Source organism: Canis aureus, chromosome 2, assembly GCF_053574225.1.
Source record: "Canis aureus isolate CA01 chromosome 2, VMU_Caureus_v.1.0, whole genome shotgun sequence".
In the NCBI taxonomy this organism is placed as follows: Eukaryota; Metazoa; Chordata; class Mammalia; order Carnivora; family Canidae; genus Canis; species Canis aureus.
Genome location: NC_135612.1, coordinates 38,466,395 through 38,488,435, shown reverse-complemented (window position 1 = coordinate 38,488,435; position 22,041 = coordinate 38,466,395). Strand labels below are relative to the sequence as shown.

General features: G+C 52.1%; 1 protein-coding gene and 1 long non-coding RNA gene across 3 annotated transcripts in view; one reads left to right on the top strand and one right to left on the bottom strand.

The window, feature by feature from the left end:
• KLF13 (KLF transcription factor 13) overlaps window positions 1–22,041 on the top strand; it is a 50,201-nt gene that overhangs the window by 17,598 nt on the left and 10,562 nt on the right. The window lies entirely within an intron of this gene.
• LOC144296070 (uncharacterized) lies at window positions 17,888–21,218 on the bottom strand. 2 transcript variants are annotated; one of them, XR_013363197.1, is made up of 5 exons: window positions 20,923–21,218; window positions 20,171–20,282; window positions 19,982–20,068; window positions 19,320–19,431; window positions 17,888–18,643 (listed from the first exon to the last, which is right to left on the bottom strand). It is a non-coding gene; the product is annotated as an uncharacterized LOC144296070 (long non-coding RNA). The 2 variants fall into 2 exon arrangements; XR_013363196.1 differs by lacking the exon at window positions 19,320–19,431.

Sequence of the window (22,041 nt, the reverse complement as noted above, 5' to 3'; positions counted from 1 at the left end):
GATAGTGTTGGGGTGGAGGATGTGGGGCGTGGGGTTTTGTCACTCATTCCCTGAGTGCCACATGAGTCCTGCTCTGGCTGGTCCTTCTGCCCCTTGAAGGGAAAACTTGGGAATCTGTAAGGCCAGTGCCACGTGGCCCCATCCATATGCTTCCCTTGGCCTGGGTTGGGGAGATCTGCTTTCCTCACTCCAACCTCCTCTTCACCCTTGGTCCACCCACCCCACTCGACCAGGTCTTTCCCTCCTTCAGACACCTTCTCAGAAAGTACTGGGGGTGGGGGCAGATCCAGGCCCAGGTGACCACTGTGTGCCTAGCAATGTGTGACGAGGGGGCACACAGGAAGTGAAAGGAAACACTTTAGTGAGTGTGAGGAGAGTCAGAGAGGTGAGCTGCTTCTGTGGCTGCCTTTCACCAGTGACTGGCTGTACCCCGATGTCCCCAGATGGGCAGCACCCCATTTGGCTGGTGTGTTGGGCCACCCACAGCCCGAGGCAGCTGTGCTCAGATGTGCCAGCACCCTATCTCTGTGACTGGGGGTGGGTGGGAATGTCTCTGTCACAGGACTGACCACAGTACTGGACCAGAGCCCAGTTCCACCCCAGGATGTCTGCTCAGCCAACCTGGTGGAAGGTCTTCAAATGTTTTTAGCCACATGAAATTCTACTCACACCACCCATTTATAATGGGCCAGCCTCCTTGGGGTCTCCAGCTCTCCCCACCCTGCTCCCACCAGCTCATCACTTGGGCTGCCCTATGGGTAAAGTTTTCCTCCGCTGACAGTAATAACACTCTGATAAACATGCTCTGATCCCAGTTCTAAAGGGAATAACAGAGGGCAGACATTTCTCATGACATCCCCAGAGCTCAGATGGAGCTTGTGTGCAGAGAGGATATGACACCAGAGTGCCCGTGTGCGCCCAGCATGAGCCCCAACCCTGACCCATGTCCCCACTGCCCAGTGCCCCTCATGGGTCTCCAGTCTGTCCCCATGGGAATCCAGATCTGTTCTGCACAGAACAGCGAGTCGATGATCTTGACTGTTGTTTCTGGGAAGATCACCCATCTGTGGTTCTGGTAAGCTCCCTGTTCCTTTTTCTGACACTTGGAACTTTCCCTCCCCACCCCAAGTTAAGAGCCGAGCTGTCCTCCCTCCCTTAGTGGGCCTGGCCTATCTCTCGAGGCTGTGGGAGACCTGCACACCTGGCCCTGCTCTGGCCTTCCCCAAGTCACAGTGTGGCTCTGTGTGGTGTCCCCCAGGCTGTGCTGGGTGTTCCCATACCTCTGTCCTGCTGCTGCTGATGCCACAGCTACCTTTCCTTTCTCTTCTTTTTCTTCATGTCCTACCTGGTCCCCTGGCCTCTCAGGGTCTTGGCGGCTTCCAGGATGGGGGCTCAAAGCCTCCCATGGCCTCCCCCACAACCACAGCCTCTGCTCTGGGATAGGCCTCCCATGAGGCAGTGGCCTGCTCTGTCACAGTGGTTTACTTCCATACCTCCTTTTCTCTTTCAAAGACATCATCTTCAACTGGAAGAAGAAATGAAAACACCACCTGTGTCTCAAAACCATTCAGTTTCTAGACAGGGACATGCCAAGCATTCGGTAGTTGGGCTGGCTCACCTTTGCCCCCTGCTCTGCACCCCGGCCCCATGCAGTCAGAGTTGGGAGTCAGCAGCCAGGTCAGGGAGGTGCAGATTGGATTGGTGGTCTGGGTGGGTGACCTGGGGTGGGGGGCAGGCACAGGAGGAGGGGCTCTGGGTAGGAATCTCATGTCCCCTGCCATTGGCCTTTAGCTGGGGCTGTGGTGGGGTCAGGTCTGTGTCAGGTTGCCAGGCTCAGTAGGTAGGAGTATTTGTGGGCGTAAGAAACTAGGTTAGTTAGGCAAGGAGGTGGGGCTTGAACACCCTTCTGGGTATCAGCAGGTGTCCCTGGGGGGCAGAGCTATGCTGTGCTGGCAGCACAAAGGCTTCCAAGGAGAAGGCTTTGCAGCTGAGTCTGGGAACCACCTGGGAGTCCAGGGCCACCAGGGAACTGGTTTCTATGACACCAGGCTAGACTGACTGGTGGTCTGGGAAGTGTCCCTGCTGCTTATGGGTTGGTGGGGGGGGTTGTTTCAAGGCTCTGAGCAAGGCTTGTGTAGTGGAGGGGCTAGTGTGGAGGGGGACCATGGGTGGTGTGGGAGCAGGGAAGATCTGCCCCATCATTAGGGTAGGGGTGGGGAGCAAAGGTGGAGTCTGAGGGAGGGCTGGGGGCCTTGTCACAGGGAAGGGGAGTGGCCTTGGCAAGGAGAGCCTTGGAATCTGAATTAGGGTGGGGAGCACCAGAAAAGGAGAGGGAGGGAGAGGGGGAGGCCATGTGATTGGGAAATGAAGGGGAGAAGAAAAATTGGTGTCATGGTGGCTGGCACCTTCTGCTCTCTATGTCCCCTAGCCTCTGGGGTGCTGTGGTTCCTGCATGTCCCCTCACAGGTGGCTTTGGCGGAACATGCAGGCATTTAGTTGGCTTCTCCCAGATGGTACATTCCTGGGGCCGGCACCTGCCTGCCTTCTCTGAGGGTGATGCTGGTCCTCATGCGTTTCCATGTATGGTGCCTCCTGCTTGGTTATTCCCACCCCTGGAGGATCTGGCTCGACTTTGGCAGCTTCTTCTCATCCTGGGCTCCTGTCGTCTATTGAGGAAAGCAGGACCCAGCCCAGGTTTTCCTGCTTGTGGAAGAAAGTGGAAGATGCACAGGACTGGCATGTGGGACATGTGGCTTAGCTCTTGTTGAGATGACCACAGAAGCGGTCAAGTGTAAGAAGAGAAAGCCCGCAGCAGAAGCAAACAAGTGACAGGCAGCCCCTCCTACTACCTTTAACTTGCTCTTGTGTTGAAATAACAGTGGGACTCAAGGGTCTGGATGTGTCAGCCTAACCTGAGTGCTTTCTGGGAAGAAAAATGTCACATGTGGCACATGCACGCACATTTTTACTGAAAGTGATACGTTAACTGCAAACAATTCAGAAAATATAGAGAAACTCAAGGAAAGATTAAGTGGTATTCGTGGTTTTTACCTCCAAGAGAGCACTGTTGCTGTGGCCCTGTTCTCACCTCCAGTGAACCACTGACACTCAGCCCCAGGAAGCCCCTCCTGGCGTCCATGATATGGCAGACCATGAAGGCAGCACATGGCCTGCCGCCCCGGGGCCCTGACAGCTTTGTTCTTGGGAGCTGGAGGCTGAAGCCACATGCCAGGTTCTGTGCCTGGGGCTCTGGGGTACAGCCTAAGCTACTGATGTCGGTGCTAGCATCATCCAGGGCTGTTTGTGGAGGGCTAATGCTGTCTTGGGAAGCGGTGAGTGCAGATGTGGGTGGGGTGGGATGCTGTATTCCCTGTGGGCCCACTGTCCCTGCTTGCTGGGGCTTTCTGATGCCTGAGTTTGGAGAGTCATGGTCCGTGACTGTAATTCTTTCTGGGGGATGCCTGGGACCCATGGAGATGCTGCCCAATGCTTTCCTTACTTGGGCAGGTCCTGTCTTTGACACTGTTTTCTCAGAGCTGGGATGGGCTGACAGCAGCTGGGCTGCCCACTGGCGTGGCCCATGTGGAAAGCATGTGCCTTGCTGGGCTGTAGTGGGAGTAGCGGCTCTCTTGTGGGTTGACTGGTAAATGGTCGGGGAGCCAGGGATCAAAAGTACACTTGACTCATCCCGGGCCTGAGTCTCCAGGCCCCTGACCTGGTGCCAGCAGTGCCCAGCCTCTGCTCAGCTGCATCATATCTGATACTTCCACAGGTTTCTTGCTATGTGAGTGTACAAGGGGTGCCTACTTTGTGGGGCCTAGCAAGTGGTGAGGAGGAACTGGGTGCTTGCCAGGCCCCTGAGGGGTGGGGGTGGGCTGGGCCTGTACAACTGTCTCTGAACCAGGAGGATGAGAGTCAGGAGCAGGGGTGCTTGAGGTAGCCTCAGATCTCTCTCTCCTGGGGTGCTGGAGGACTCCAGGGGCGGCGGGCGGGGAGTGGTGTCACAGCTTCCAGCACCCCTCCTTCCAGTGCAAAGTTGGGGTGAATTAACAAAAAGCAGGTGAGTTCAGATGTCCCTGGAATTCCACATGAAGCTAGACAGTAGAACAAGTGATCCACCATGTGTCCTTGGCTGAACCAGAAGCACTTGGAGGGTTGCTGAAACTGCCAAATTCTCTGCGGACCTCTTGCAGAACTTGTGAACATTTCTGTGGATGATGTGGCTCTTTTCCACCAAGCAAAGCCCCTACAGAGAATTCCCCTGTCCTCCTAGAACTTGGAGGGTGGTGTGGTATGTGGTCTTTGTTTTTAAGCCATTATGCAAATTATAAGCTAGGAAGGGAAAGAGTCTGCCCAAGTCACAGTGGGGAAGTAGGCATACCAGTTTGGAGATCCTGACTCCGGGGATCCTGGCTCAGGGAGGGGAGAGCAGGGCTAGAACCAGGTCCCTGGACAGGCCCCCGCCCCCCATCTCATCCCACAAGTCACATGGGCCCACTGTTCAGAACCTGTCCTGGGCGCCTCCATCTGGGTCACAGGGAACTGACCCTGAGAACTTCATCTCATTAAAGATCCCTGTGTGAAGTGTGTGAGATTCTGGGTACGGATGCTCCTCTTAGGTTCTGTTTTTGTCAGATGCTTAAACTTGAGGTGTCGGGAACTGTGTCCCCCAGGAAGTGGGGTAAAAGAAATGAGGCCTAGGGCTTGGTGCTTTGCACCTGTTTCACCCACACAGTGTTTAGAGAATGCGGTTTGGTGTGTCAGCCACCCCCCCCCCCAGGTCTGACATCAAAGGATCCACAGAGTGACTTTGGTCTGGGCACAGCCCCCTCTACAGGCTTCAGAGGAGGCCCTGTGGCCAGGCCAGAACCCTGGCTGACACCCAGGGCCCAGGGTACTTTGGGGCTATAGCAGTTTGGAATAGATGAGGAGCCTAGCTTTTTCTGGCCTTTCTGTGAGAACATGGTAGTGACGGTGAGAATCAGGATGCTGACCAGGGACATTGGTGGCCATCCAAGTGGAGAATCCCACAGCATCTCCAGGGATGACTTGGCTTTCCAGATGACCCAAATCTGCCATCCCTGGACTGGTGGCAGCTTCTGAGTTGGGCCTAGTCAACAGTCAGAAAATGTGTACTCCACCAGTAGTGTGGCCTGGGTTCAGGTGCTTGGGGACGGGTAGATGTGTGTTTCTGTTTCTCACCAGAAGTTGGCTTGCCCAAGGACTGATTTGGGTGTACCACATTCATTTTCATTTCTGATTATAAAAGCTGAGCATGTTCATAAAGAGGATTTGGGAAACAAGTATTAAGAGAAAGAGTAAAAAGAAGGAATAGCATTAACTTTCATCTCACCCACCCACAAATACCACGGTTATCATTTTTGTCTCTGTGTTTTAGTATAAAACTCAGGATTGCCTCATGGAAGTCATTTTATGTCCTCTATTTTTCCCACTGTAACATTCTGTCACAATCATATCCGTGAGTTGCTGACTGGCTTTTTGACCTGGCCTTTCCCGGTGGTCTCTGGTGTCCTAAATAGGCCCTGGGGTTGGTGGCTGTCCTAGCTCCAGTGACTTGCTCTTCTGGAATATCCCAGGACTGGTGGCCATCTGCAGTGGACTCATCTTTATTACTATCATAGCATGAACTCCTGGGAGCAAGTAGGGGCACGTGCAGTTAAGGTCACATTGCCTTCTAGAAAGGGAGAATGAACCCAACATCCACAGCCACTCCTGAGCGCAGCGAGTCTGGCACCCTGGCAGGGACAGGGTTAGGAGATCCCCAAAAGGGTTTCATCCTGAACCGAGGTAGCTGGTTGTATAGAGTAGACATAACCCAAGCACCAGACCCGCTCATTACCCCGGGACCTTCAAACGGTTTTTTTTTTTTTTTTTTTTTTTTAAACCCTCAGACTGTCCTGAGCCTCCGGGCTCTCAGGGCTATAGGGTGTGTGATGTGGCCTTAGACAGCAAGGGTCTTGAGATCTTCAGGTCAGAGAAAGGTGAGTTTTTCTGTAGCAGCACCTGGCCTGGAAAGGCAGCTGTGGGAGCTCTTCTCATCTTTAGGGCTCCAGCTGGGCCCAGGGGTTCCCATCCCTCTTGTCAGCCCCAGAGTCCACCTGGGGCCCTCCACCTGCTCTAAGGGCCAAGGACAAGAAAAGACAGCCCTGGACTTCACAGTGCTGCCCCCTAAATTCCTATGCTTCCCAGCATCCTCAGTCCCGCTCAGTGCATAGACCTGATGGCCAGGGTGGTGGCCAGCTGGGCTCTGGCCTGAGCTCGCTGGAGATAAAAATGCAGCCAAGGCCAGTCCCCACAGTAGAGTGTCATTCTGAACCTGACAATGAGGAGAGCCTGGTCAGGCTCATGCTGTGCGAATCCTGCTTGGCCTAGGTGTGGCTTGGGGACAGGTCTTGTAGCAGCTTTGGTGACTGTTGAGATTAGCGCATATGTGCAGGTTGGTGTCACTTACTGTGGCTCCAGTCCCTGGTCCGGCCAGCCCCGTGGAAAAGCCTCTGGGTACCTGCTGTGTCCGGAGACAGGAGTCCCATCCTTAGGGCTTGGGCTCTGGCTCCCCAGGCTCTCTGGGCTCCTGTGTGCTTGAGTAAAAGGTTGTATTAAGTCCTGTGTATCACAAGGCCAAGCTGAACACCCTTAGGAATAGAGGGAGGACGTTGTTTCCAGGTCCCAGGCTATGAGCATCAAGACAGAATCCCAAGACCACTGGGCAGTGGGACCTCCTGAGTGGCTGCTTGGAGTTCTTGGGGGCAGGTGGCCCCCAGACCATGGAGTGGTGTTGTGGCAGGGCCATCCTCCCCTGCCCTATCTGCAGCTGGCCCACCTCGGGGCAGGAAGGAGTCACAACTGTTGTCTCGTCTGACCTGGGGCCCAGGGCCCTACCTTCGTAGCCACGCCCTGCTGTCGTGTAGTGTCTCCTGGGGAGTGTGTAGATGGGCCTTCCAGAGGAGGAAGGATTGTAGATGGAGGGACTAGATTGGCTGGCTTGTCTTGTCACTTGGGGGGTTTTCCTGGGTTATGTTAAAAGGCAAGAGCCTGCAGAACCAGAGCAGAGTCTTGTAGCCCTGGTTATATGGCACAGTTTCTGGGGTTTTCATGACTGCTAATGCTGGCCCTCCCAGGAGTGGAATTCAAAACCAGACTAGTGCCTGGGGAACCCTTTGGAGCCTTCTGTAGCTCGCAGTTGTAGATGTCCTCCTGGCTGGGGAAGGTGAGCTCAAAGGCCAACAGCCGGAAGTCCTGTGGGGGGAGGGGAGCCCTGGAAGGGTCTCTCGGCTGAGCAAAGTCCCTGCCATCTGGCCTGGTCTACCCCCGCTGACCCAGTGTCTGCCTTGGTCCCAGCAGGGGTTGGGCTGCTTCCAGATTTGTTTTCATTTTCAATTCCCTTTATTGCTCAAACAACCTCAGGGCCACAAAAAAACAAACCGTTATCCTCAGCTGACCTCAGATTCCTGGCCTCAATTGTTTGCCATTTGCTAATTTTAGCTTCTGATCATTTCCACCCTTATCCTCCCCCCAAAGGGAGACACAGACCAAGAATAGCTGCCAGGAAGGGGGGCTGCGGTGTTTGTGGCCAGAGTTCCCACAGTGATCTGGCAGGAGGTGTGGGGCAGCTCAAGTCCTGCCCCGCCCCAGGTGGGGGACCTAGGAGGGACCTTGGCCAGCAGCAGACCCCCTCTCCCCCTCCCCTTTCTTGCCAAAGGCCCAGCACCCACAGGGTGCTAACATGCAGCAGAGAAGAAGGACTCTTCTCTGAAGCTCTTTCTCCTTTCAAACAGAAACCAGGCTGCTGCTTAGAAACACCCTAGCAGCCTTGCCTAGTTCACAGCCCCCTGGGAGCCAGGAACTCCCCAGAGCTCCCGGACTTCAGGATCAAGTGGACATGCACAGTCTGGGATCAGACGTGGTGCTTGGCCACAGGGAGGCCCAGGAGACAGAGTCAGACTGGAAGGCCCTGGCCAGGCCCGATCCCTGCCCTGTGCACTCTGCTCCCCAAGCTGTGGGAGCGAGCACAGGGCCCGTGTAGACAAGTTACAGTGGGGAGTCCAGGGCCCTGGCCAGGCCTGCAGGGTGTCAGCCTGCCCATGAGAGGGCAGGCAGAGAGTAGCCTGTGGTATGTTGAGCTGGCTTTGGGAGAGCCAAAAGAGGGATGAGATCCAGTGAGCAGAGGAGCCCTCAGGCTGGGCTACAGCATATGGTGGCACCCCACATCTGTACAGTCAGAAGAGCGTTGGGCTGACACCCCACTTGAGCAGAGCATGTAATAGATGCCCACATCTCCAACATCCCCTGCATCCCCCTCAATGTTTTCAAGGAAATCCCAGACATCATAACATTTTATCCATTAATATTTCAGTGCCACACATTTTAAAATGAAAGTCCAGTGTATCTAATGGCAGAATAACACTAATTAAATATGGAATAAAGAAAGCCAGCCTCAAGTCACCCCAGAGGACTAGTTAGACTTGGGAAGTGGTGTGGGCCACCCCCCACCCCCAGCCCCCGTGGCAGTACTTCATTGAGGTGAAAGAAGGTACCCAGTGCCTGACTATTCTGGACACAAGTTCTTATCAGAATCAAAAGCAGCAGTAACAAAGACAGTCCCAACTGGTACTGGGGCAACAGGAGGCAAGGGAGGAGGCCCAGCTGCCCAGTAAAGGCTTTCCTCTGGTCCACGGGACCAGGGAGGAGCAAAGCGGGTGCTACACCCATACCCCTTGGATGCTGGCAGGGCCCACACCCTCACACAGCTCTAAAGGGGCGGTGGGCATAGCAAAGTGGTTCTGCATGGAAGGGCTTGGCTACCACAAATGTCTGTCCCATTTTGCAGATTGTTTTTGAAAATGTAGTAGAGTAATGCACCACACATAGCACATGTAGCCTAAGGACCAAGCCTCATGCACATTTTGTGATAAACAGGTGCCTGGCTGTGCCCTTCCGTCCCGTGCCCTCTGCCAGAGGCAGGTGCTGTTGGCTTTACCCACCTCTTTTGGGATTTACCATCCTAGCTCTCAACTGCATGCTCCTGGGGGCTCTGCTTGCATTTCAGCTTTGAACATCCTGTGTTGACTTCCCATGGTGGCAGATGAGAAGTGAGCTCCCTGTCACCCCCGCCACACTAGGATGGTGGGGTATTTTGCATTAGGTCAGCGTTCAATGTTGACAGATGGCCAGGACTAACTGGATGCTAGTTGGTGGTGACCCTGGTGTCCCATTTTTATTTTCCGTTGAATTAATAGTTGTTCCTTTTGCCTGGTTTTCTTAGTGCTGTTGTCCTTCACTTGTCACCATGTGGCTCTCACTGGTGTGGAGGACTGTGCTCCAGACCCCTGGTAGCTTCCTCGACTGCCCATTCCTACTGTCCTGAGACCCCCCCCTCCCCCCACCTTCAGGCCCTATGTCCTGGAATGCATGCCTCTGCTTTCTGGTGAAGGTGTGGAGGCTGTATCTTGGAGACATAGGTGTCTGGAAGTGTCTTGCTTCTCATCTGATTAGTTGGGGTGGAAGTGCTGGACCCAAGGCTCTGTTTCCTGCAGTGTGCCCTTTGGTGTGGCCACTGGTACCCTTGGCTTCTGGGACTCATTCTTGCACATCCTCTGGTTCATGGCCCACTTTCTGTGTTCTGGGTGCTCTCTGGGTTCCTTTTATTTATTTATTTTTTATTTATTCATGAGAGACGTGGGGGGGGGGGGTGTGGAGTGGGCAGAGACACAGGCAGAGGGAGAAGCAGGCTCCATGCAGGGAGCCTGACATGGGACTCGATCCAGGGTCTCCAGGATCATACCCTGGGCCAAAGGCAGGGCGCTAAACCGCTGAGCCACCCAGGGATTCCCCGCCCCCCCCCCCCCCCCCCCCCCCCGTTCCTTTTATATGGACTTGGAATTCTTGGCTGATCCTTCCATTATCTTACCTTCTCCTTCCCATCATCCACTTACTTGTCTTTTGCTCAGTTTTCTGTGAGACTTTCTCCATTTTCTCTTACACTCCCGACATGGAGATTTTAACCTCTGCCATATCCCCCACTGTGTCTTTACTTTCAGACTCAGGTTTCTGAATTGCTGTTTTTTTTTTTTTTTTTTTTTAAGGTATTATGTATTTGAGAGAGAGAAAGTGGGAAAGATAATCTGAAGCAAACCCCACGCTGAGCACAGAGCCTGATGTGGGGCTCAGTCCCACTACCACAGGATCGTGATCTGAGCTGAAACGAAGGGTCAGACTCTTAACCAACTGAGCCTCTCAGGAGCCCCCGAATTGCGGTTTTTCAAGGAGCAGTCTTTGGTTCGTGGGTGCCATGTCTTACCTCTGGGGATGACAGATAGCTCTGGAAGTTTTCTTCTCCTGACATCGGATGGCCTCTGCAACCTCTGGATCGCCTTTTTCTGCTTGCTGGTTTGGATCTCTCACCCCACAGCCCTGGTCAGAGGCTGTCCTCTGTCTGATTGTCCCTGGTTTCTGGGGATACCGCCCAAAGGCCAGGACTGGTGCACAGACAGGCTCTGTGACTTTCGGTCCCTGCCTGTGGGGTGTAGTTTTGGCTGCAGCACTCGGATGGCCGGGTGGAGAGAGGTGGGGAGAGGGCTGGGAGTGGCAGCATGGAACGGGCAAGCTGGTCCTTGGGCCGCCATCTGAGAGGCTGCCCTGCCTGCCATGAGCCATATCTGGGGTCTCCAGCCCAGAGCCTCCACCGCTCTGACCCACCCAATAGTAAGTTATTCTTTGGCAGGTATGGAAAAGGCAGGCAGCTGTCTGTGCAGTATACAGAAGGCTGTGGTATGTCTGTTGCTTCTTTAGTTTGGGTGCTCCCTCTCCTGGCCCCACTGGACCCTCATGAGCCTTTTGGGAGGTCACATCCTCCATAGTAACATGCTTCTTTGTTTTCTCAGCCATCCCTCTAATTTCCAGCTTCCAAATTACTATTGTTCTCTCTTTTCCCTTTCACTTAGTCCTTTAAAATCCCTTTCCTTTCATTTTAGAGGGATCTGGGGATGGGAAGGTAGTGATCTGCTGTTTATCCAGAGTTCCTGTTTGGCATGTGGGCCAGTGCAGGGAGGTTCAGGGAGAGACGAGAGGGTAAGATGAGTACGTCCCTCCTCAGCAGGAGATTCCCTTCCCATGTAGGCTCCTACCTCTGCACGGACTCAATTGTCCAGCCCCCAGGCTTCCAGCAGCCTCCTTTGGTTTTTGTCCAATGATGTGACCCAGGAATTGGCACTGTAGCCAGTGTTACAGTGAGGAATAATCTGGAAGCAACTGAAACCGTGGGAAGGAAGAAGGTCTAAACCTAAGGTTGGTAGGTTTAGGTTTCTTACTCTGGTCACGGGTCCCAAAGTAGATATCCAGGGCTGGTGTAGCAGCTCCAGGATGCCACCAGAAAGGCTCATCATCTCTTTCTCTTTAGTTATTGTAGACATGTGAATTAGACTGTGCTTTCCACCCAGGATCACATGACAGCTGCTGCTCCTACAACCTGGGAGCACTCTCCAGGCAGGAAGAAGGGCACCAGGCACATGGTCCTCTTTATCATAACAAAGTTTATCCCTTGACATATCCAGAACTCATTGGACATAGTTCACAAAGCCAATCCTAGCTGCAAGGGAGTCGGAAAGGAACCGTCTTTACCTGGTGCATTGCCACTGCAAACTTAAGTCATGTTGTCTGGGGAAAGAGGACATGAAGAATGATTGCTGGACCAGTTGACACTCTGTTGTCACTGTCACAGTTGCTGAGTGACTCCTGTGCAATTGTCCTGTGCATTGATCAGAGAAGGGTCCAGCTGGCAGAGGTGACCACCATATGAGCCAGTGCTCCCAAAGCATTTGAGGAACCTCAGAAATCATGTGCTTTCTCCATCATTTACTTTTTTCCCTAACAAGTGAGGCTGTATCAGCCATTTGTACTAGCTAAGCAGTAACTGACTTACTACTTAGAAATGAGCTGCATGATCCCAGCTGTACTGATCACAAAATGTGAATGAAATGGGTTTTCTGTAATTTTATTACCTGAACTATAGTTGTCATGTCTTCTCAGGCTCCTGTGGTTATGACAGTTTCTTAATATTTCCATGACCTTGATGGTTTTGAAGCGTAGTGGCTAGATATTTTGTAGACTGTCCCTTAGTTTGCATTTCTCTGATGTTTTTCGCATGATGACACTGGGTTTATGGTTTTTGGGGAGAAATAGCACAGAGGTGAAATGCCCTTCTCATGTCATATCAGTGGGAGAACGTTATCCACGTGATTGCCAGTGAACTTCATTTTGCTGCTCAGTTGTTCTAGCACTGGCCAGGAATCCTGGCAGGTTGGCTCCCATGTGCCTTTGACACATCTCAGTCAGATTGGTTTTTTGTGCACTTCCTTGCTTTGTGACATTAAGAAATCAGGTTTATCTTGTATTTTTTCCTGCTCTGGTCCTAGCATCATCCATTTCTCTAAGGAACCCTGATTTCCTTTTGCTTGAGAATGATATCTAGAAACCATGATCTGGGTGCTGGGTGTTCTCCCTGCTCTTGGGATGTCGCTACTTCTGGCCCCTCACGGTGGATGGACCCAGGAGACCTGTGTCCCAGCCCATTTACACACATAACTTTAATACTTTCTCTCTTGGGCCCTCTGTGTGGAGCTATACATGCATTCATTCATTAAGCAAAGCATGCATTCACACAGATGTCTCAGGTTCTGGAGCAGCCCCTGAAGAAGGACTCGTTTCCGCTCCCCACTGATCTATAACCTCCCCTCTCCAGCAGTGAGATGCTGGCTCCCACCGTCCACTACGTGGCCACCTGTTCGTTCAGTCCCAGCAAACACGTGAAGCAGTTTCATAGCTATTTATATCTCATGAGAAACTAGAGCAGTGTTTAAGTACAGTTACTTATGTCTGTAGTCTTCCAGTTTCCAATCAAAACATTTTCCCAAGTTACTTAGGTCAGCTGCTTTTGCCCACCCCCTTCCCAGAGGCCACATCATACATTTGTGATGTGGTCAGAGTGTGTGGTCACGGTCTGCATTCCATGCTGGGATCCCCCAACCTCCTTCACATGCTCAAAGTTTGCATACTGTATAGTGCAGTCTGTGATGTATAGTTCTATGGGTTTTGACCAATGCAAAGTCTTGTATTCACCAACCCAGTACCAGGCAGACAGTTCCATAGCCCTAAAAGTTCTCTTTTGAGGTCAGCCACTTCTGTCCTTAGAGTTTTTTTTGCCTTTAACAGAATGTCACATGAGTGGAGTCACACAATATATAGACTTTTGGATCTAGCTTCTTTCTTTTTGCAAAATGCACTTAAGATTCAACCATTTTGGTGTCTGTGAATTAGTGGCTCCTTCATCATCATTGAATAGTATTCCATTGTATGGGTATACTGCAATTTGTTTATCCATTTACCTGTAGAAAGAGCTTACTTCTAATTTTCTCTGAGTATGAATAAATCTGCTATAAACATTTGTGGATGGCTCTTCCATTTGGTAGATGCCTAGGGCTGGGGTTGCTGGGTTGTGTTTTTAACTTTGTAAGAAACTGCTGAACTGTCTTACCAAATGACTGCGCCACGTTCTCAGCAGCAGCAAACAAGAGTTCCAGTGGCTCCACCGGCTTTTAGTACTGTTGGTTTTTTGGGAATTTACCTATTCTCCTAAATGTATGGTGCCACCTCATTGCTTTATTTTGCATTTCCTTAATGATGATATTGAGCACCTTTTCATGTAGTTGTTTGCCCTCTGTATATCTTGTTTGGTTGAGTGCAGATCTTTTGCTTGTTTTTAAAAATCAGATGCTTGCTTACTCTTGAGATTTAAGAGTTCTTTATATATTCTGAATATGAGCTTCCTTTACTTGTGATCAGTCTCAAATGAAGAACATTTTTATTCGAGTAAATAAACCTGAATCCTTAATTGTAGGTTCCAAACTCATGTCCTTGTCCTTGTTTGAGGAAACTTCAGAAAAAAAACAACTGAAATGTCATTCTTTGGTTGTCTGCAGTTGTCACGGCTGTGTGTGCAGTAGATCACATACTCCCAGAACAGAGCAGGTGACAGCATTCTGGCTCCCAAAGCAGGGGAATGCTCCCTTTGAGATGGCAAAGGAAAGGGAGGGCGGGGATCAGGGAGCTTGACAGGAGTCACTGTTCAGTCCATGGAAAGTGTTCCTGGGTCCCCTTTGGAGACAGTGGTGTGACCATCAGAATAGATGAGAAACCTTTGAGGCACCTCACTTGAGTCCACTCATCACATTTGGTCACCTGGGACTGTTGAGGTACAGGATCTGGAAGTGGGAGTGGGAGCTCATATACCTCTATCCATGTCCCTTCGGGGTGTGTGTGTGTGTGTGTGTGTGTGTGTGAAGGGGGTGGGGGACCTCTAGAGCCTTTGTGTGGGGTGGCTTCTGGCTGCCTGCTGGCAGAAATTACTAGTATTTTATTATTGCTATTTTAAATGGGACCTTGGGAACGGAAATTTTCAAATGTGTTTTGTAACCCTAAGCAAAAGGGGGGAAAACACCTTTGTGAAATTTCTGGCATGTGCTCTTTTGACCTTTCTAGGCACATGCACTCATGCGTGTCAGTTAGTGCTACTCCCTCACCAGAGGCCAGAGGTGCTGAGTCCTATGGAAGCATGTCCAGTTCCTGAGCTGGACCGTGGATGAGCTGTTACTATTTTGTGACAAAGGTTTATAATATGTCTACTTAAATACACCTGTATAGAGAGACATGTATACATCCCATTTCATGAGATAACATGAAATGCAGCTCAGTTGGAAAGTACAGGAATGCAGAAAGGACTATCACACATGAATCCCATCTTCTCATGATAATAGATGTGTTTCCTTCCTGCCGTTCTGGCTATGTAGCATGTGCATTTCCTGCAGGCATTGGGAACAGTGGGGCTCAGTGGCTCGGCAGTTTGTTTTCTTGATTGGTCTGTGCTAATAGGACTACTTATATGTGGACCCCTGTCTGTGGCTTCTGAGACTTCACTTCAGAAAGGGACAGCTAGGCAGCCTCCATGCTAACCCATTCTTTGTCTCCTTACCTTTTGACACCTGAAGCCTGGTTCCGGTGACCTTAGGGGTGACAGCAAGGAGCACCAAGCCACTGACATCCCACCTCAGGATCTCCCTAGCCTGGGCAGCTTGTTCCAGCTTTTGCTGGCCCTCCCTTGGCATCAGGCTAACCCAGGGTAGCCCTGGGTCATAGAGTCCCCTGCAGAGCTGTCACTTGAAGAAGAGGACACTCTGGGAGCCAGTAGGGATTAGAGTACAGAGTGGCATCTGCTTCCCTTCCTGGACGGTACACTCCGGGTCAGCTCCCTTAGTGACCTGTTCAAGGTTAGGCAGAGGAACGGGGTTGAGCATGAGACAGGACGGGTGGGGGAAGGGATCGGCTCAGAGAAGCAATGGGCAGGCCCTGGGATGGGGAAGGGGCTGGACTCTGCCCTGAACCTGAAACAGCCCTGGGAATGTTCTTCTTTCTACGCAACAGTGTAGGTTTCTGCAGGTGGGGAGAGGGCTGGCTGGTGAGGATGGCAAGTGGTCACCTCCTTTCTGGCAACATTACTCAGATTTACTGAGGAGCAAGGCCTCTCTTGCTTACTGTGTAGTATCCTGTTCTCTGCAGGTGGTTTTTTGAACAAAACAGTTTTCCTAGAACATACCAGGTATAAATCACTCCAAGTGGCTGAAGCTGTAGTGGATCTAGTGACCTGGGCTACTGATGGAGAGGCCCCAGGAGCTTTCTGGCCTCTTCCCTGCGTGTCTGAAGCAGTTACTTGGCATTTTCAGCTGTTCTAGAAAAGGTAGGTCAGTGACTGGCTTTTTTTGCCTTTTTTTTTTTTTTTTTGCCTCAACTCCCTCAAAAGCCAAAAGCATTTTAGGACTAGAGAAAAATGGCTTGTTTTTATTCTGATTTATTTGCTTTATGAAACCAGCTCTGACAAATACCTTGTTTTGCTATGTTCTCTTTGAAACCTTGTGACTTACTTTTTTTCTTTTCCCCCTGAGGGAAACTGGCTGCTGCTTTGGGTACCAGGAGCAGGCCAAGTGTAGGTGCTGGTTTAGGGGGAGAGCCTCTGCTCCCCAGGGCCACTTCTTAGCTCCATTATTTTGAGTCTGCTGCCTCACAGTGCTCAGTCCTTCTCAGGCAGGTAGGCAGGCAAGCAGGGCCTCTTGTAGAAGAGCTACCCGGTTCATCCACATGTTAGGTATGGCCACATGCCACAGAAGGCGGTGACTACCTGTCAAGGCCCCCAGCAGGTAGAGTGGCCTAGTGCTACTTGACTGGGTGAGGGATGATGCTGGGGAACTCCCTTCCCTGGGAAGCTGGGAGCCTCAGGGTACCGAGGGTGGCACTTCATTCACACCATTGTGTGCTGGGCATCAGGGCCTTCATCTGTGAGATAGGCCCTTGGCCAAGATGCTCCCTCTTCTGCTCCTCCCCACCCCCACCAAGGACCCAAGGACGCTAATGGCTGGGGTCAACCTGAGCAGCTTGCCATAGCAGTTCCTGCTCCACAGCAGGGAGAGGCTGTGGTAATGTCTTCCTTCTAAGTGAAATTTAGACACAGAGGGCCCAGCCGTTCTGGGTGTGTGGCCTTGGTGAAGTTATTTTGACATTCCACCCTTAGCCCCCATCTCAGAGACAGGTTTCATCTTGACGCCCTTCTGTCCTTCAGGATAGAGTTACATGAGCTTCCGTCTGTCCAAAGTCAAAACTGCGTACCTGTGAAGCTCTGTGCTTGCAGATGCCTGTGCTGTGCATTTTCCTCGCCTCTGGGGCAGCTGTGGCCAGGCTGGGTCCCTGTGGGCCAGGCCCACCCAGGAGGCAGCAGGGAGAGGCAGAGGGTGAGGAAATGAAGGCTGGGGCAAGGGTGGTGGGGAGACACAGGAAGAGGAAGTGGAACAGAATGGTTGCCCAAGGCTCTCCAGAGAAGGGCCCCTCCCTTGGTTGCCTAGAGAGTCCTGGGTGTGGGCATGGGGCCTTGGGGTGGTGAGTAGGGCAGCAGTTCTCTCTGCCCCGCACCCTCCCCTGGGGCCCTGGCTGACCTTGATGAGTTTCGTTTCTTTGGGGAGGGGGTGGTGTGCGTGGCCTCAGGTTGGATTGTCTGTATCTAAGAGCACCTTGGCTTCTCCACAAGTCCCTGCAGACCTCCCTGGTGCCACCCCAGATGTCACAGCTCCACACAGCCTGCCTGAGGCTTTTTTGCCCCGGCCCCCCACACACACCCAACCCCCCCCTTTCCTTCCTCCCTCCCTCCCTCCCTCCCCTCCCTTCCCTCCCTTCCCTCCCTTCCCTCCCTCCCTCCCTCCCTCCCTCCCTCCCTCCCTCCCTCCCTCCCTCCCTTCCTTCCTTCCTTCCTTCCTTCCTTCCTTCCTTCCTTCATTCTTCTTTCAGTCCAAGAGCAAACCCTTTCCTAGAAGCCCACACCGTCCCCTAGTTCCCACCTCCTTACCAGCCCCTGGCAGAGGGGACCAGGGCACTGGTTCTCCTGCCTTGAATGTATGGCCTGCATCCTGACAGTGGCTAACTCACCTGGCGCACCTGGCACATCCTTGGAGGCCGGTTCTCTGCCCTCCAGTCGTAGGAGGGTGGCCCCGGCACGTGGTATCTAGGAGGCTGGAGGGGCCTCTCACACCTACAGTTACAGATCTGAGTCTGCTGCTGCTCACCTTCTTCCCCCTTGCCTTCTAAGTCACACCAGGTCTGTGAAACTATCAGGGAGCACCCTCCAACAAAACAACTAGCAGTAAAACCCATGGACTTGAGCCCTGGAAGTCCTGCCCCAGAAACCCCTGCCAGCAAGGTAGATTGGGCCTCCTCACCAGTTTTGAGTTTCCCCTCTTCCAGGGAGCTCCCTTGCCCCCTCCCCCATTCCCAGGAGGATCTATTTTAAGGGGAGCTTTCAGGATTGCATTTGGAATATGCTGAGGGATATGCCAGGCCCCATGTGATGTGAGTGTGCCTGGCCAGGAAGCCATAGAATATTGTTCCTTCAACTCCTGTTTGAAATTTTGCATTATTTGTGTCTAGTGTTTCCTAATTTGCTGTGGATTCTTGTTTTTGATTTTTTGAATAGGTAATAAATATGTTAGCGTGTTTTGAAATCCAAGAAATTGAAGCCGTTTTCAAGATTTCCCTCCAGCCTCCCAGCCCTCTGTCACCAGGTCATCTCCGTTCTGACTTTCTTATGTATGTTTCTGCACAAATGCGCAGATACATAGGTGTACACACACCGTTTATTCTATTTTACACATTCTGCTCTAAACCTCACTTTCTTCCCTCAACAGTACCACTTTAGAGATCTCCCCCTGTCAGTTCAGAAGGAATCCATTCCACTTGTTCAGAGTATTCCATTATATGGGCGTTCCAGAATTGACTTATTATTAACAGGCCCCCATGGAAGGATGTGAGTTGTTTTGAGGCTTTTGCTGCCTTGAATAATTAGGCACATATTCCATTTTGTAGCTGTGCAGGGATGTGTATAGAATAGGTTCCCAAAAGTTGTTTTGTGGCATCAAAGGTGGCACACATTTGTAACTATGAGTAGTATCGCCAAGTTGTCCTCCGTAGAAGTTGGGGCAATGTGTACTTCCATTGGTGAGTGTGAGAGTAGTTCGTGTTCCTGCAGCTTCGCTGCCTAATAGGTAAAAAAATAGGGTTTCAGTGGAGTTTAGTTTGCATTGGCATTCTGATGGGTGAGGCTGAGCATCTCTACAGATGCTGGGAGTCCTTTGTGTTCTTTTTACCAACTACCTTACAGCCTTTGCCCATATTTCTGTTAGGTGTTGGTTTTTCCTCTTCTGCACCCTCTTTATGTATCAGAAAGTAGGGCTTCCTGGTGTGAGCTGCAAATATTTTTTCCTTGGATTGTCATTTATCTTCTACCTTTGCTTCTGGTGGCTTTGTCCTTGGAGAAGTATTTTATACTTTTGTAGTCAAATTTATCAGTCTCTTCATTTATGGCTACTGGAGTTTGATTCATAGAAAGAACTTCTACCTAGCATGGTCCTTACTTTCTTTCCAGATGCTACTTAGCTGTCCTTAAACATTTTTTTAGACCCTCTCCCCTCCACCCATATGAGATGTTCATTTACACTAAATGTTTCCCACTGTTTTAGGGTTTAGTTCTGGCATTTCTGCTCCTGTCCATTGGTCAATTATCACCTTATGTGGCAGTATGTTGAATATCTGATGGTCCATATCATTCTTTATTAGTTTTCCTCACTATTTCTATTTGTTTGTTTCTCTGTAGGAATTTTAGGATCAAATTACCCTACTCCAAAACAAAGCAAGGCAACACCAAAAACACCTACTTTAAAAATACACTTGTATCGATTGTAGAAAGGTAGATTTTGTTTTAACTATGTCCCCAAGGCTATATGTCATAGTCTTCAACCTCTCTTTATATCCTGCCACCTCTGGCTCCTGCAAGAATGAGTGTAAGGCAGCATGTGATTAGCAACACTCCTATACCCCATAACAGCAGCAGGAGACCAGGGTGCCCTGGGGCAGGGGCAAGGCGGGGGGTGGGGGGGTGGGGGGGGCGGTGGTGGTGGTGGTGGTGGTGGTGGTGGTGGTGGCAGTTCCAGCAAAGATGAATACTCACTGGTGTGGGGCTTCAGTGTGTAACCAGTGGTTCCCACCATGGTCATTTGCCAGTGGCTTGCTCATGAGAGCCCCTCTCAGGGGGCTCAGGGGCCCAGGAGCAACCCCCCCCCCCCTTCCAACCAGTGATAACAGTGTCTCTCATATGGGCAAGTATGTGCCCATTTAAACCTTAGGTAACTGTAAGAAGGAACAGACAGGATGACAGCCCCTGAAGCCATCAATAAATGAGCAGGGATGTGGGGTAGGGCAGGGGCTGACCACTCTAGCGGTGGCTTCCATTCAGAAAGCACCTCTCCTGCTACAGGCAGAGTCCCAGGGAAAGAGGGGTCCCCACTGAGTGGCACCTCTCCCTCCTGCTGGGCCTCACCTCTCTCCTGCTGTACCAGCGTGGGTAAGGGCTTCCAGCTGGGGCTTCCTAGGAGGTAAAGCATCTTCACGACAGCTCCATGGGGGTCTGTAAACCACGGACATTTTCAGTAATGAGTGGAGTAACCAGTGACCTCTGGATGAAAGGAAAATCTGCTTTCTGCCACAGGGGACAAGCCTTTCTGCTGACCTGGAGTCTGCCTGTGGACCTGGGTTTCCTTGGAGGCTGGCAGCTGATTGGCTCCAGTGGCTGGCCGCCTGCCAAGCTGCCCCAGAGTGGGAGGGTGAGCAGGAGGGATTCCCTGAAGTGAGAAACATGGCAGTGTTGAAGTGGGGAGCTGGAGGTGGCCACATGCCAGTGGCCGCAGATCAGAGCTATCTGTTGATGAATGACAGCTCATTTGCTGGCAGTGAATAGCCAGGACCTGGGTGCTGGGGCCTGGGAGCCTGGGAAAAGCTGTATCTCTGTGGAAACCTCTCTTTGTGCTTCCCTCTGAATCTCTGACCAGCCCTGCCCTTCAGAACCATCAACTCCCCACACACATACCCATGTGGATTCCTTGTGCTCACTGAGGTCCGTTCATGTGATTTCAGTCGATGGATCCATCTGCCCTTCTCTCTGGGGGCCTTCTGTTCAGAGCTGCATCCCCTCCCTTCTTTCTCCCACAGAGGGGAGCTCAGCAAGCCTTCCTAGAGCCCTGGCTGGTATAGCCAGCCTGAGCTGAGAAGAGCCAGCAGGAGGCTGGGGGGCCAACAGGGCAAGGCACTTAACTGCCCACAGGCAGAAAAGGCTTTAGTCTACAGACTTTATTCTGGTCCTGGCTCGATGTGAAGCACTGGGAGGCAATACAAAAGGACCCCCCAGACTGCCCACAAGAGGCCCCCAGATAGAAAAGAACTGCCATGTGCAGGTGCTGTTGGAGCCAAGAGGGACCCACTCACCTGTAGGAGTTGGCAGTTTAGCCAGAACTGGTTGGAGCAATTGAGATAATTGGGAGCATGCCCTTTGGACAGGAGTCAGAGCTGGATGGAGTCTCCCTGTGGCAGGAGCCTGAGCTCAGGGCATGAGCTAAAACATGCACACTTCCCAAGCAGTACCTGCAGGGTGCTGGAAGGGGGCGGGGGCAGGGCCCAGGGCTGGGTGCCCAGTCAGGGGCTCAGGCGGTAGGAAAGCCCCTGTGCTCCCAGTCTGGCCTCTTGTAGCTTCTGGGAGGAACAAGCTGTCCCAGCCCAGGCCTGTGGCTTGGGCAAGAGGAGCATGTGGGACGCAGTGTTCCCTGATAAGATGAGGCAATCACTCTCACAGCCTCACTGCAGCGCCAGAGAACATTTATGTAACCCCTGCCCTGCGCCTATGAGCCCTTGGCCTTGGCACCCCTGCTGCCCAGCTGCCCCTCCCTTACTATGCACTAACAGCACCATGCCCTGTATAGGCCAGTTATCCCGAGGCCCAGAGTCCTGGCCCTCACAGCCTGGCACCTGCAGGCCCCTCCCCCAGCTCCCCCCCCCCTTGACCCCGACCTTCCCCTAGCTTCTCTCCTTCCCTACCTCCCTGTGTACCTAGTACCCTTCATCTCACTCCGCCTTCCCCTCCCAAGGCCCTCTCACCGTTCAGCCCCACAGCCCTAATCCTGGTCCCGTGCAGCCCTCCCTTCATTGTAAAGAGAGGGCCAGGGGATTGGAGGGGGCCCATGCCAGGCTTAGGCTTCAGGCAGGAGGCTGCAGGGGGCTGAGCTCTTATCAGGGTTCTGGAATCCTCCATCAGGTCACTTCTGAGCTAGACTGAGCACTCACTCCCCTTATGATGACCCTGTGGTACTATTGCTGCCTATCTATCACATGCCCAAGAGGAAGCAGATGCAGAATTTAAGCCCAGCAGAAGGGATGCTAGGGTTCATTGAGTCTGGGCCAACTTCTCGTAGGGCCTGGACCTGCTCCAGTCTGGGTGTGCTCCCTGTATACTAACTCAGCCCAGTCACACCAAACTTGAGGTCGGTCCTTAGAAGAGTGAGGCCCAGGGACACCTGTAGATACCTGAGACCCCTCTAGGAAGCCATAAGG